Genomic DNA, 15,194 nt, shown 5'->3' on the forward strand with positions numbered 1-15,194 from the left:
GGTTTTCCTTCTGTTTTCTAGACTAGACCAATCCTTAGAGAACCAGCCATGCTGTGAGCTTTGGCAAGCCCTTTGTGCCTCAGTTTCCCTATCAATCACTGTGAGAGTCTGAGAAGAAAAATCACTTTATAAGTACTCATTATTTGCTAAATGCAAAGAATATAGCAGAGGGACTGGAAGATTTCTGTAGCTGTAGGAAAGAAACAGGCGTCCTGGTTCCAGAATACACCATTCCTAATTCTAAGGGAAGATTGTCACCCTCTTTGTAAAATCTGTGGAGAATTCTGTTGTAGACAAGGTAGGGTTGGGCTTCAGAGTCTGAGATTACCCGTGTATCAATATCATTAGGAATATGTGGTTCTCGCTCTTGTATAGACTTGATAATCTGTGAAAAGTAAGAGGAAAATATGAGGAACATAAACGTGGTCCTGTGGCTGGTGATAATTATTATTTTGTTTTGATTTATCGTTCACAGGAATTTTTTTATGAGAGCCTCTCAGGCATAATTCTTTCTCGTACATAGTTTATTTTTTGCCAAAACGATGAGAGGACAGGATATTTAGCGGAACATGTCTGATGGGTGGGTGGAGAATGGGGAGGATCTGGACTTGTGCCAAACACTGGGAAGGCAAAAGAATGAAAAGAACCCAGCTTGCTGCAATGCTGTATTGCTCTTTATCTTGGGAAGGGGGATTTGCCTGAAGTGGCACTCCGAAGTCGTCGTGTGATTTCAGTGCTGATAGCGGTCTGCGCTCCAGCTCTGCTGCAGCTTCAAAGGGCTCTTCACCGTTTGCATAATTGTGAAATAAGCATGTAGCAGGCCAAAAAATGGAGATTTTAAAAGTATAATCTTCCATTTGGCATCTCAGCCTTTAGGATACTTCAGCTTTGCTTTTTTAAGTGTTTCCCAATAACCAGAATGCAGCCAGGTATCTGCTGCCTTGCTTCCTCAGTCCGGCGGCCAAGACTCTGGACAGAGACAAACACTGTGGCCCTCCCAGCAGAGCCACGAGGGCTGTCCACATGCATCAGCACAACAGCGTTGCGAGATGTTATTACAAAAAGCACAGAAGTGCCTATGGTGGTGCTCAGAGCAGCTCTGCTAGGTGCCAGGTGTGTGTGTGTGTGTGCACAGACTGCCTCTTCATCTGGGATTGAGATGAAGTTTTAAACTGTTGGGAGTTCTTTTGAGAACCGTCCCCTTGCATTGGAGCAGAGTGCGGTGCCAGCTGTCAGGAGCTGTCCCTCTGCCAGGTGACGACTCAGCTTTCCAACCACAGTGTTGTGGCTATAATTTCTCACCTTGAAATGTTTTTAATCCCGCATATGAGGAGCATAGGCAGTTATGGGATTCATGTATGCAAGAGGATTGTGAGGCTTGCCCTTACTTGCAAAAGCACAAGAGAAACCGTATGCTTTGCTCATCTGCTCTCTGATAACACAGTGACCTTAGATCACTGGAAAATGAACATGTTCGTTATCACTGCTGATCCATCCTTTCTCCTAAAGTGAAATCTGCTTGCTGGAATGAGCTCAATTCTGTAGATACAGCCCACTGTGAGTGGGCTCACGGAAAGATCAAGTGTATTAGACAAAATAAGGAAACAAAGCATTGACTAATTTTTTTTATTCCTTTTATAGTGAGTATATCACCCTTATAATTTTAGCATACAGAATGTTTGCACTTGATTTCTATGTGCATTCCTGAAACATGTGGGTGAAAGAGAACAAGAAAAGCATAGCTCTTATTTCATGAGGTTTTGCCAGTAATGGCAATAGTAAGCTCCTCTCTCCAGCATGCCAGCAAATCCTTCCCATGGTTTCTACCCCAGAGCTGCTCTTTCTGAAGCTAATGCATTTCAGGAGGCTGCAGGAGGTGTTTCCTTTCCTGAGAGCCAACAGGAGTGCCATTTGGAGAGCACGTTGCCCAGAAGCATGAGCAGCACCATCAGTTTGCAGGCAGGAGCAGGCGTGCTGAACACATCACCTCTGCATCCAAACACCTCCAGGCACAGCCCGTGCATGTTTAGCTTCCTTAGGGATTTCACTCTGACTGGCAGCTAAAGGCCACAGCCCAGGGGATGCTGAGCACCCCGCCACCACAGTGCCTCAGTGAGGGAACCGTGTCTTGGGATGGTCTCAGGGTTCCTCTTGGGATTTGAGAAGGGATTAGTACATGACAGGAAGGATTCCAGCACTGTATTGGCTGGTGCTAGATCTGCTCACTGGGCAATATTTGGGATTGGCTCCACACATTTAAAAACAAGTGAGGGTGGGGGAGAGAATGGAGTGAACTGCCATGTGGGAAGATTACAAAGATTTTTCCAAGTGGAAAGATGTGAAGCATTTCGGCAGTTCACTTCATCTGTTTTACCAAAACCAATTCTAAGACGTGACTTGGTTACAGGACATGAGCACATTCTGAGAATGAAAATCCCAGGTACTAAAAGCTGTTTAATCTAGAGCAGAAAGGCAGAACAAGAATTAACATCTGAAAGCTGAGATCAAATAAATACAAAATTGGATTTTTTTTTCATCAGTGAGAATAATTAATCATTAGATTAATGTGTGTATGTTTTTGCTTTTCTTGCTTGTCTTCAAATCCAGAGCTTGCTTTTCTGGAAGATAAGCAGGGCCAAGCTCATGGGATTGCACTCTGCACCGAGGTACCCAGGTGAAACACCAGAGCAGGGAGTGGTTCAGGTTGTACTCTCTGATTCCCTCAAATGGACTGAAACTTTCTGGCTCTATAAAATCACCATCTTCTGAAACACCTCAGTGCTCCACAGCTGTACTGCTAGTACAGCACGTGGATTTAAGGTGGAAAGAAATGCTGCTGAGTACCATATAAGAGCTCAGAGCACTGAAATGAAAGCTGGCACAGCTCTGCCTCGCTGAGATGGGAAGGCACATGCACAGCTGTACATGCTCAGGAATTCCTGGTGATTCTGCAGAGGTCAGTCCTTCACTCAAAAATGTGTTTCTGATTACATTCTGCTCCCTTGCAGATAACAATGCAGTCAGTGACAAATCTGGGGGAAGACAGCCTTTCTGAGCAACTACCATGCATTTGCCATCCATTGGGCTGACACAGCTCATCTGGTTTAACTTCGGCAAGGCAGCCGGGCGCCAATCATCCCTATGGCAGCTTTTCTTGGAGAGGGCGAATCTCCTCCCAAACAGTATGGCTGCTCCTTCGGCAAAAGGATCCGCTCTTCTCTCAGTAATACCATCACTTTTAATGACTGATATCTGGGTCAGACAGAGAGAACTCTTTCGCAAAGGAGCAATGCTTTTCCTCTGCCGCCAAATCACGTACGGTACTGTGCGGTACAAAATGAAATGGCTCATGCAATAATGATAAAGCGTGGCTTTATCTCAGAGATCTCCATCTGATATTTTATAAAGCATGTCTAGGCCCTCTTAAATGGGGCAGAAAGGCTTGGCAATAACATTTAAAACATGCAGCTGGGGCCACTGAGCCTTTAACTCTCTTTTCTGGGAGAAAACTCCTGTCTTGGACAGCTGTAGATGGAGGAATGGATGATCCAGCCATTAAGACCCTGCATGAGGAATTGTGTGACCTGGATTCGACAGGTCAGATCTTCTGTCTGGCTCTGGGCCGGCTGCTGTGATTTGTTATGCCCTCATTTTGATGTTGTAAAATTGGGACAGCAGGATTAATTTGTCTTGCAGAGGGGGAAAGGTGATTGAGGGCACTGGGTTATAAAACAGACAAACCGAAGAGTTCTTGGGAAAGTAATGCCACAGCTTCTTCTCAGAAGACTACTGCATCCAAAATCCAGCCAGTGCAGGGCAGCAGCCACATCACAAGAGTGGCTAAAGGCACCCACTTGGAGGTCTGTGCAGAGCCCAACACACATGGGTGCTGGCAGGCAGGCAAGGCTGGTGCCGGGTTCATAGTTCACCCAGCAGCCAACAGGTCTGGGACAAGTGTAGTGCCCGAGAGCCTTGTGGCTCCGGGATGGATGGTGAGCAGACCGACTGCCAAGATCCAGAGCCGCACTCATTTCCAGTGTATGTTTCAAAATGTTTTGGGTTTGCACTTAATCCAAAATGCAATACCCAAAACCTCCACAGAGGAACATTAGCATTCCTGTGCCGCCTTTCTAGATTCTGATCAGCTCTCAAGTAAACCATCTCCACTTCATAGCACTCGTTCTCTTTTACTTTTTTCATTCACAACCAATTTTATCTGGAGTTCAGCCTCAAAAAGTTGCCAGTTTTGTTCTAATTACAGGTGATTCTGAGCCAAAACCTCAGATATTGACACGTGTGAGTGGGTGGGAAAGTCAGCAAGGAGAGCAGCATGCACATTTCTTGCCTGCCTCAGTGCCTCACCCGCAGGCATAGGGCCAACATCAGGACCTGGGTCTGATCCTTGCTCCACACTGCCCTAAACATGATGCTGCAAAGCTATGCCCCCTGCTTGGTCCCAAGCCACAGTATGATCACGTGTTTGGCTGTAGCTTGCCCCTGAGGTGAAAGCTCTTTGAAAGTAGGCCCTGAGATAACCCAACATCAGGTGCAGATCAAAATTAAAGGTATGGAGGCAGAGGAGAGGCTACAGAGAGGGAGAAACAAAGGTATCTTCTACAGACAGAGCAAACTGTGAGCTGAAGCCACATGGGATCAGGTCACACAAGCCTCCCATATCAGTCCCTATGGGAACTGTCCATCTGTTCCAGCTGTCACATTTCCTGGTGGATTGTATTTGGGATTTTTGAATCCTTGTTTTACCTGCTGTTCTTCTCTGCCTTTGGTCACGGATACTGACAAAGCCCTCTGAGCCACCAGTTCCCCACTCTCTTCCTCACAACATGACAAAAGATGGTTGAAAGCACCAGGGTGGCTGATGCCGCTTTACTCTCAGCCTTCATCAGTAAAAAAAAAGAATGCAGAGAACTGCATGGAGCATGTCTGCACTGGTGACTAATGACTATTAGCGCCTTATTGCTGTCAGGTGAACTAGTAGCCAAGCTTCAGACATGTGGTCATTGTCAAGAGGAATTCTTGACTCGCCTCTTAGGAGCACCTCCTCCACCCCTCCCCAGCCATTAATTACTTCCACCATCCTTCCAAACTGCCAAGGAGTGAGGAGCAGCAGAGCTGGAGATGAAAGGAAGCAGCGGCTGCCCTGGTTTCCAGGTCTTTCAAATAACCAGCCTGTAATAACTTCCACAGCCGAGGGAAATGGGCGAGCTGTGGGAGGAAGGTCAGCGCTGAGGGGAGGAAGGCTCTCGTGTAGCAATGATGTAGTGGCTCCTAATGGAAGAAACCTGTGGAATTAATCAAGTGCTGTGCCTCATTTGTTAATGACAGCAGGCCCGAAACGTTTTCTGTTGTTGGTGGGTAGGTGCAACCCTGGAAGCCCAGCCAGGCTGTCAGCTTGGGGACATGGGCTCAGAGTGATGGACAGGCCCAGCGGCAGTGGATGCTGAGGGTGACAGGGCACTGGGATGGGACACGGCTGTCCGCGTGCCTCGTCTCTCCAGGCCAGCTGCAATGCAGCTTGGAGTGAGGCTGGTGCTGACCTCCCATGCTTGGCTTCCAGGCTGTCATGCGTGAAGTCAGTCACGCTCAGTTTCCCCCAGATTAGTGTGGGGTATTGAGATGACATTGTTCTGGCTTGCTCTCTGCAGAGAGCAGCAGCTCTGTGGAACCAGTTAAGGCAGTTTGGGCCCAGCATCCATCTCCTCACCCCCACACATGCTCCAGACTTTGGCCTTGATTTCATGGGCCAGAGATGAGCAAGAATCAAAGTGGAGTAATTATTCCCAGCATATGGGGCTGGTCCTCAGCCCCTCACCTCCAGCTGCCTCCACAGGACTGAGCATACAGACACAGCAAGTGAGGTATGCTAGGAGAGCATCCTCCAGTGTTCTGGGGAAGGAGGGGTACTGGCAGCAAAACCTCCCACAGCTACTTGATTTATGGGAGAAATTGGTGAAGTGGTTAAAGCTTGCACATCCCAATAGCAAATGCCTGGCAGTCACCCAGAGCTCCTGGAGACTCCTGTCCTCAGTGCCCTTGAAGCAAACCAGCACAGAGGATGAATATGGGCTACCTGCACCACACCCTGCCCTGCTGCTTCTCAGCTGTGTTCTTTCCTCTGGCAGTGGTTGCTGCCAAAAGCACCAGTGAAGTTGCTGGGGGCTTGCCCAACTCCTGGCAAAGGCGGACAGACAAACAGGGACCAGTCCCAGCCCCCCAGTGTGCAAGTATTCCTGCACCACACTGCATTGTGTGCTCCTTGGATGGGGGATGAAGTTTTGGCCCTCTGTATCCCTGATGCAGTTAACGTATTAGGCCGATGTGGTTCCTTAGAGAATGGCAGATATGAATGAACAACCAGTAATAAGTCTTCTCAAATATTACAGTCTTCCTATATATGTATATAAAATAACATACAGTCTCATTATAGGAAACATATGTGTGCTTTCTACATAGGCTGGGTAGATTTCTGTTGGAAGAAATGACAGTCTGACCAAAATGCCAAGCTCCATGCCGTATCTCGTTACACCCAGGAGAGGGGCTGCGTTTTCTAAACCTAGGGCTCTTTTTAAGCTCCAATCCCCTTCAAAGGCACACAGCTGCACACTGCCTGGTAGGGAAGGGTCTTCAAAATATCTGCGAGGTCACTGTCTGATCTTGGATTAGTCATTTAACTGCCCCATACCTCAACTTCTCCACTGGTAAAATGGAAATAATACCTACTGACCTTACATGAGATTTTCAAGATCCAGTGCTGAAAAAATAGGGAAAAAGCAGCTGTGTAAGAGCAGGTTTTCTTATGCTTGTCGATAGTCTTGATTTCTTTTCAAGTAACTACATTAATTGATTCAGTGGATTAAGAGTTTTTGAAAGACAAACGATTGGGAAAGATCAGTGCATGTGGGGATTCTTTCAGAATCTGTAACAGAAGTCCCTTAACATGTACGATGTACTTTATGAGCTCATGATTGCAAGCTATGCTTAATCTTTAGACAGGTAAGATGGCAAAGAGCCACTGCTCCCCGTGTGCACAGCACACTCCAGCTGACAAACCTGATGCCCCAGGATCCTTTTATAACTGGCTGCTGTGTACATGTGCCTCTCTCAGGGAGCCCTTGAGCTTTATTTATTTCTTTTTCAGCCCAGTGACAAATTAAAGTCTTTAGTCCCATTAAAGTATTAAATTTTAGTTAAGTCCTTAATTAAGCCCTCCCTGCTTTAATTAAGGCATTAAGTTTTAAGCAAAAGTTAGCAATTTGGTAAAATCTAATTTCTCATCTGCCTTAACCCCACTGTGGCCCCAGACGTCAGCTGATCCTACAAAATCAGAACCTCTCTGAGCACTTTCCCCATGTGCATGAGCAGGCACGCCTGCCTCCACTCACCACTGGAGCTCCAGGACCAACTGCTGCACCCTGCGTTGCTTTTCACAGTGCATCAGGACAGGCGTGCTCCTCTCCACCCAGCTCCCTTCCTCTGCTCCACGAAGCAGAGATCACCAGAGCCAGCAGGACAGCACTCAGTGTGGTACTTAGTAAGCACACATTTGCTTTCCTGGGCTCATCTCTATCCTAAGAGCAGGTGCTGGTCCCTAGACTGGCCAGGAGGATACATTTCCAAGAACAAAGTTTTAAAATACAAAACCTTGACCCATTCCAAAACAAACTGTTGTTATGTACCTGGACATGCCCAAGATCCTGGCTCTGCTTCAAGTCACAGAATTACTGGGCACAGTTTCTGATGCTAAGTGGCATGTTGCAGACCAGGCTTCTGGCTCTGACCAAGACCTGACCTTGAAGCAGGGAAGCATCACCTTTCAGCTGGTCCTGGTCAGCCTTTGTGCAGCTCCCATTTCAATGCGTGAGGGGGAGACAAACTTGGATCATAATCTCACCCTCAGTGTAAAATTAAAATAAAATCAGCAGGATTTTTACCGGCAAAAGATATAATTCTATGAAGTGGCACATAAGTGTGAGAATATACCTCGTAATAAATCCACCACCTGAACACTGCAGAGTTAACAACAGCTGAGGAGATCAGCCGTGACAAGGCTGGCTCAGCTCCAGGCTGCTCCACCAGGAAGCCCAGTGGGAGAATACATTGGAGAGTTTATCTGAGCAAACATATTCCATGTGTTCTCCCGGACCTTTGCTAAAACTCAGAGTGTTTCTTGACACGTCATTGCACCCAGCCATGATGGTTTCAAAGGCTGGTGAAGCCCCTACACATGGAAAGCAAAGACAGCATACTCCATCTTAGCCTTTCAGTCATGTTTCACTTCAGTCTTCCATCTGCATACTCTGACTTGTCAAAACCAGCTCATCCCAGCTGTCATTGCAAAAGCACCTTTCCTTGGAGCAGAACAGAATTGGCAGAGGAGAAAATTGCATTTTTAATAGGTTGCCTTTCTCCAGCACTTCTCATCCAGGGATGTCAAGGATCTCTGCAATGCTAATGACATTCTTGTAGGTCGTATATTACTACTTGGTGTTCAAGTCAAGAAGACTCAAGTGCTCAGCTAGAGCAACCTTCTGGCCACCCCTCAGCACCACGGCTCTAGGCTGCCAGGATCTTTGTCCCAAGAGCTCATCTGCCAGCTGTAGAGCTGTGCACACAGCCTCATCATCAGACTTCAGCTCACACAGCCTCTTCGTGGCCATGCAGGGACTCATCCCTTCACCATTTGCAAAATAAACTGTATATCCCAAGGGCTTCCGGCTGAGTGCATATCAAAGACATGTAAACCTGTGTGGCATTTTCTGTATGAAAATACTCCTGAGCTCTGATGCAGTCCAGCATCACCTTTTTTTCTCAAACACTAAAAAAGGAGTGTCCTGAAAAACTGTGTATAGCAGAAGACAGTCTCAGGGTCATCCATGCTTTGGATTCTTACCAGAACGACAGCTTCTTGGATGCCAGCAGCATTTGCCTCAGCCTGCACACCTTTGTGCCCTCCTGCCCTTGGCTTTTTGCTTTGCTGTGCTGCTGTTTTGGGGCTGCAAAGTGCAGATCAACACCTGCAGCCTTTGGAACTTTACAGTGCTGCTCCAGCACTGCTTGCAGTTATGCTTTGACAGTGGCTGCTGGAGCCGGTATGCTCGGACGAGGGGCGGGAGTCTGGCACGCTGTGTAATCACAGCTGCCAAGTTCCTCCTCAGCAGAGATACTGTGCAACCTGTAATGCTTTTTCCATTATCTTCCTATAGAACAGCCTTACAATTCTGCCAGAAGCAATTAAAGGCTGCGTTTGAACCAGCAAGAGACGGCAAGGGACCTGAAACTAGATCTGCAGTGTACATTTTTCAGTGCAAACAGAAAAGAAAAAAAAAAACAAAACAGCTCCATTGGCAGCAAACCTCCCTGCCCGGGGAAGGCCGAGCTCCGCGGCCCTCAGGCGCAGGCCGCGCTGCGGAGCGCGCTGTGCCGCTAGAGGGCGCCACGGCTGCGGAGCTCCGCGCCGCGCTCCGAGCGGGACCGCGCTGCGGCGGAGTGCCGGGGCCGCTAAGCCCGCCCTAGCGCCAGGTTAACCGCCGAGCAGCCTGTCGGCTGAAGGGCTGTGATAACGAGCCCAGCGGTTTGTGTTCAGCTTGCATGCAGCTCTGCTGTGCTGCGTGGTCTCGAGAAGTGCGCAGACGTCCCACAGCAGCTCTTGCTGTGGGAACTCCGTGGGGCCAGGCAGGCGGTGAGACACAGGTGCTGCTTTCCTGGGCTGTGCGTGGGCAACAGTATGCGTGCTAGTGAATTCTGCCCGTGTACGTCTTAGCAGCGGGTCCTGGAGGAAAGCTCCATGTTCCTACACTCACCTGATAACTGATGTAAAGAGGTGCTTAGAAACCAAGACACCCCTGGCTTTCCCAGCTCCAGTAGCTGCCAGGAATATGGTCCCTGCGGTAACCCTGGCAGCAGTTCTTAGCAGTCCCTTGGGCTTCATGTGGCATTTCTGTCGTTTATGTCTCAAGCAGAATTTGCACCAAGGACCCCAGCCAAGGCCTGGGTTGCAGTGAGGGACTGCACACCCTGCAGGCACCTGTGTTGTCATCCCAAGGTGCCCAAGCACTCACAACTGCCAAGAAGAAACGCACAGTGCTGTGCTCCTTCTTTGCACGGGATATGTGTGATGATAGGAAGTGGGAAATTTGCCAGGCTATGAAAACTTCTCATCCTTAAGGAAATAAGTCCCTGCAGGGAGCCATTCCTGAGGAGTGGGCAAGGCAGCTTGGGAAGAGAGGCCAGGAATGCGGGATGCCTGCTTGCCAAGGAAGTGCTGCGTCTGCGGGCTCAAAAGGGAAGAATCAGTGGAATGTTTGGGGGATCCGAGCTATCATTGTGAGATGAGAACTGATAGGATTAGGAAGAAAGCCTTAGTGGAGGAAGATTACAAACTACCCCCCAGTCAGAGATCATGGGAACTTGGCAGATTCTGGAGGAGAAAAGCCAAGACTTACAAGTAATCCGGGGTGTTTTGCTAAGTCGGGCACTGAGCAGCAAGGCCATAAAGGGTCTGAGCTGCATGGTGGCAAGCCAAGGAAACACACGCTTTCATGGCATCTGATGTAGGCCTTCCTGCCCTTTCTGCCTGGGGCAGCTTGAGCAGCTAGAGGAGCTGCTGCGCCTAGGCTGCATGGGTGCTGGGCAGCATGGAGGCAGAAGAGCCTTTTTTTTCTATCTGAACAGCTAGATTCAAACCAAGTATTTTACCAGCACACCTGTGTGACTTGATTTTTTTCACATCCAGAAGCAATTCCTAAGGTGGTGTACTAAGTAGAATCTGGGACACCACATCACAGCAACTTTTGGGAAACGTTTCCAGCTTCATCCTTCCCCCCCCCCCCAAAAAAAAGGGCCACATTATCTGGCAATGTCCTCCCTGCTGACAGTGTTTCAGCACTGCTTCTTCAGCCATTCCTCCCTCTGACAAAATGCTGGTGCCAAAGCCTTCAGAAAATGATACGTGAGAGCTACGCGTTGCTCCCTGAAATTTCTAGATCTCTAATATTAACTTTAAAAGAAAATAAATAAATAAATAAAGCCATCAGGCTTCAGACCATCCATGCAGCTTTCAGCAGATAGGGAACAGTGCTCTGGGGACCGAGAGGGACGAGAAGGTTAAGAAGGATGGGCTTTGAAAACTAAGAACTGAGACAGGCTCGTCCCGAGTGCTCTGAAGAACACAGTGTCTGGCCAGGCATCGGAGCATGAGGAGCCAGGCAGGTTGCAGGATGATGCTGAGTAAAAGGGTAAGCTGGGCGTGGAAGAGTTTGTGTGAAAATGACTGTGTTTTAGTGGGCTGTGAGTGTCAGTCTGCAAATATCTGTGGGGGAACACTGGGGAATTAACTTTCAAAGGCCAGCGTTGTAGTATAAATTCTTTGCTACAAGTTTTGTAATTGCTTTGGTTTCCATAACACACCTAGCTCTCCTCCACTACCTGACGTCAGCTTTACCATGGTGATAGTAAAATTCCAAGTCCTAAAGCAAACAGAGAAACAAAGTGACTCATTTGTGTTTTGTCAGTGATTCTCCAGCAGGTGATGTTAAATGTGAATTCAGAGTCATAAATGCAGCAATTTTATTGCATGTATTAATTGCATCTCCTCGAGTAATGCTACATAGTGATTCTATGCACTAATGACTAATACATATATACATCAAATTATCTGTTTTATTGTGGTTTTCAAAGACTGTCTAACAAAACTAAAGTCTAAGCAGAAGAGTGTGACATCTGTTTAGGAAAGATTCACTCAAATACAACACTTCTTCAAGTCTTGGCCATGTTGAAGCTTGCATGGAGGGGATAAGAGAATGGAGTTTGAAAGAAAAAAACCCATCCTGTTTGTTAGTTTTATTAGGAAGGTATTTTAATGATAATTTTCCCCTCTGTTCTTTCACAGAGTGATAAGAATCTCTTTTCTTCTTCTTTCTTGGAGGGCACTGGAAGGCATCATGGGTCAGCTAGACTGCCCTTTATCCTTTCCCATCCATCACAGTTCTGGCTGGTGATGGGTTCAAGGTGTTGCAGGTTTGAGATCCTAAGCAGTTCCTAATGCCTCCTCCACACACTGAGGCCTGCCTTGTTTTTTCAGTAATCCAACCTTTCCCCTTCACCCACAAAAGCGTTTAAGGCATCTGCTACCACGGCCTTCTGAAGAGAACGGGGAAGCTGATAAAGAGTTTTCGTTGCGCTTTGATTTCTAGGGGAAAATTTCATTCTGGGAATAATGTCACACTGACACATTTTTCTTAAAGGGTAAAAAGGAAGCATGAAAAATCTCAGGAAAATAATTTATGGCTGGCCTCAGTGCTGTTCGGGGGTTATAAAGGCCAAACGGGGCACAATAATAAACACAACCAAATATTTTATTTTTCAGGGTCATAGATGAGGCATGGAAGTAAAATCCTGTCTTGTGCAGCCCAGGAACTTCAGTGGTTTCTGAACTGTCGTGTCCTGGTTTAAACCACAACTGCCTGTATACTTTGCTTGGGGTGTTTGGCTCAGTCCAAAGGGACAGAGAAGAAACTGAGAATGAAATTGCGAGCACATTAGCACCGAGGCTTCTGAGTGCTGTCAGGACTGTTTACTGCCTCTCGACCATGCTGTAACAGCATGTGCAAACTGATGGAGTGATTGTACAGGGTGAGAGAGGGCCTACCGCAGGGGCATCTGGGAAAGCTGGGCAGAGAGTATCATCCCAAATTTGTTCAATGTTAAGCATCACACCCTTACCATTATTTAGCTTTACCTGATCTCTAGCAGGATAATCGGTGTTTAACATCTGTATTATACATCGTTCTTGAGGACAGTGTTGACAGTGCTGCCTCTGACGCAGCCTGAATGGTAAACACGCTGTGGGTGCCCTGCCCAAGATAGAAATCTCTGATCTTTTCTTCACTCAGACTTGCTCGTTTCCTCTCCGACAGAGGTGTAACTTCTGAGTGAGCTGTGAAACCGTGGAGTTGCTGCCATAAATGCGAACAGACAGAAACATGTGTAGATGTTAAGCAGGAAGAGCTTGCCAAATAGATCCTTGACATTTATACCACCGCCTTGAACTTAATGGTGGTGAGATTACAAACCTAAGAACCCCAGACTGCAGGGTAATTCCTTTGGGACCACGCATACTACATCTGGATCAACAGAGTCTGAGGTCTCAACAGATTTTTGTGGAAGTGTAGTTAAAGATATTAAATGCAAACCATCACAGAGGCAGCAATGTTGAAACTCCTCCCTGCTCCTTGCTACAGTCCCTAGACACTGAGCTGCCAATGGTCAGGATGGAGAGGCACCATAAATCTCGTTCACACCTTCACAGCACTCCTCTTGGTCTCAGGCTGCAGAGGGAACTTTCTTCAGGATCCCTTTGTACAGAATACGCAGACAATGACATTTTTGTCTTGGTTTCCATTTCGTATTATTGCACCAGTTGTCCTGGATAAGATCATAAACTTGTCCTCACTGGTAATGTGCTTTCACAATGTCTGGAGGAGGCAGAGGGAGTTTAAAATTAATGCACCTCCTAGCATGAAATTATTCATGGCTCAACACTTGTAATTACCAGGGCCAGGTTTAGGAAGCCCATAGTTAGGAGGAATTTGATATTTTAAGACTTAAAACAAATGTTTTACAAGTTTTATCCTTTGCCTATTGCAGAAGACGTTACGTTCTGGTAAAACAGCAGTGTGTGTGTGTATCATCCATCAGCTTATCACACCTGTCAGTCATTCATCACCAAACCACTGCCCATTAGATGATAGAATCCAGTTGAAGGTGGGGGGAGGCCTGTCCAACCATTGTGCTAATTCCTCACCCCAAGAAGCAAGGCTCCTGTGGGCCCAAGGCATCCTGTGCAAAGTTCAAAGCTTTTTGAGAAAGTAGTGAGATCAGACCCATCAGGGCCTGTCTGCCTGCACTACTCTGTGTCTGGAGATCTGCTCACCCCATTCCCTCCTGGGCATGCCCTGCTCACACTGCTGCCCCGGCTTCGGGCTCTTCTCACCATCCCAGGCTTGTTCTGGAGTAACTCTACTGCGATTCCTCCTCATTCACATTAATGCAGGAACAGAATTTGGCCCCCTGTGCCATTCTGTAGCAAAGAAGGGTCTGGCTGTAGGCTGAATGGGGAATGGGGCTTGATTCAATATTTAATCCAAGTTCTTAAATCATATCACATTACTGCCTCTTAATTCCCTTTGTTACTCCATGATTTGTTATGTGCTCTGGGGGCCCCCACACAATTCCTGAGTGCTTCTGCAGCTGAGTCAAAGCAGTTCCTGCTCTCACAGGACATCAAGGTACCTACCACACAGCAGCAGGTTTGTCTTCGGGGGATGTGTTTTCACACCAAGACCTGCTGTTTTTTCTCACCATGCAGCACTGTGGCCGCTAGGTTCTTCTCCTGCACCAGCAGTGCTGCTCTGCATCCCTCTCCCACTGTTTCATTCAGAGAAAAGGAATTTGGAGTTCAATTCGTTATAAGAAATTATGGTTGAATCACCATCATGCAAATAAATATTTTTGGCCCTATTTTACACCTGAAGGACTTGCTTCTATCTCTCTTCAGGTGTCCCTTTCATATTCTTCTTACACTTCCAGGAGTTGTATGAATATCTCAGATCAGATGTAAATGTTAATAATTCTGTTTTGAACTGCATGTTTCAAGTTGCGGGCATTTTGGCAGTGGCTGAAAATGGTCTCCAGAATGCTTTCTGTGTTGGAATTCATGTGCTTTGTGGTTGTGATTGGAGCTGGCTCAGAGTTACAGTTCCCACCTGTGTGTCTGTGAGGAGATCCGGCAAGTTAGAAGATTTCTGGCAGTGCAAGGGTTATTATCTGAAAGAAAATGTGGATGTGTTTGGTATTTTCCTTTTATAAGCACAGTGTAAGTTGTTAGTAAATGACAAAAGGGCAGTTGATTGTTAGTGTTTCTCACAAAGGCTAAGAGATCCTCCAAAGCACTGTGACATCTTCCTCTCATCTGGTCATAGCCATTTAGAATATATCCTGTTCCTATATATAAAATGCACATTTTTCATCATTTAGCCTCCCTTCAGAAGTAAATTCAGAAGTATGATACTCAGCCAAAACTACCCAATTTTACCTCACCAAAAACCAGGCCAGTGTTTATGGAGAAACCACATCCACGGCAAAATGAGGCTTTGGAGGCTGAGTGGTTTCTCTGGGAT

The sequence above is a fragment of the Cyrtonyx montezumae genome, unplaced genomic scaffold (genome assembly GCF_038088225.1).
Source record: "Cyrtonyx montezumae isolate F1298 unplaced genomic scaffold, pur_monq_1.0 scaffold_23, whole genome shotgun sequence".
NCBI lineage: Eukaryota > Metazoa > Chordata > Aves > Galliformes > Odontophoridae > Cyrtonyx > Cyrtonyx montezumae.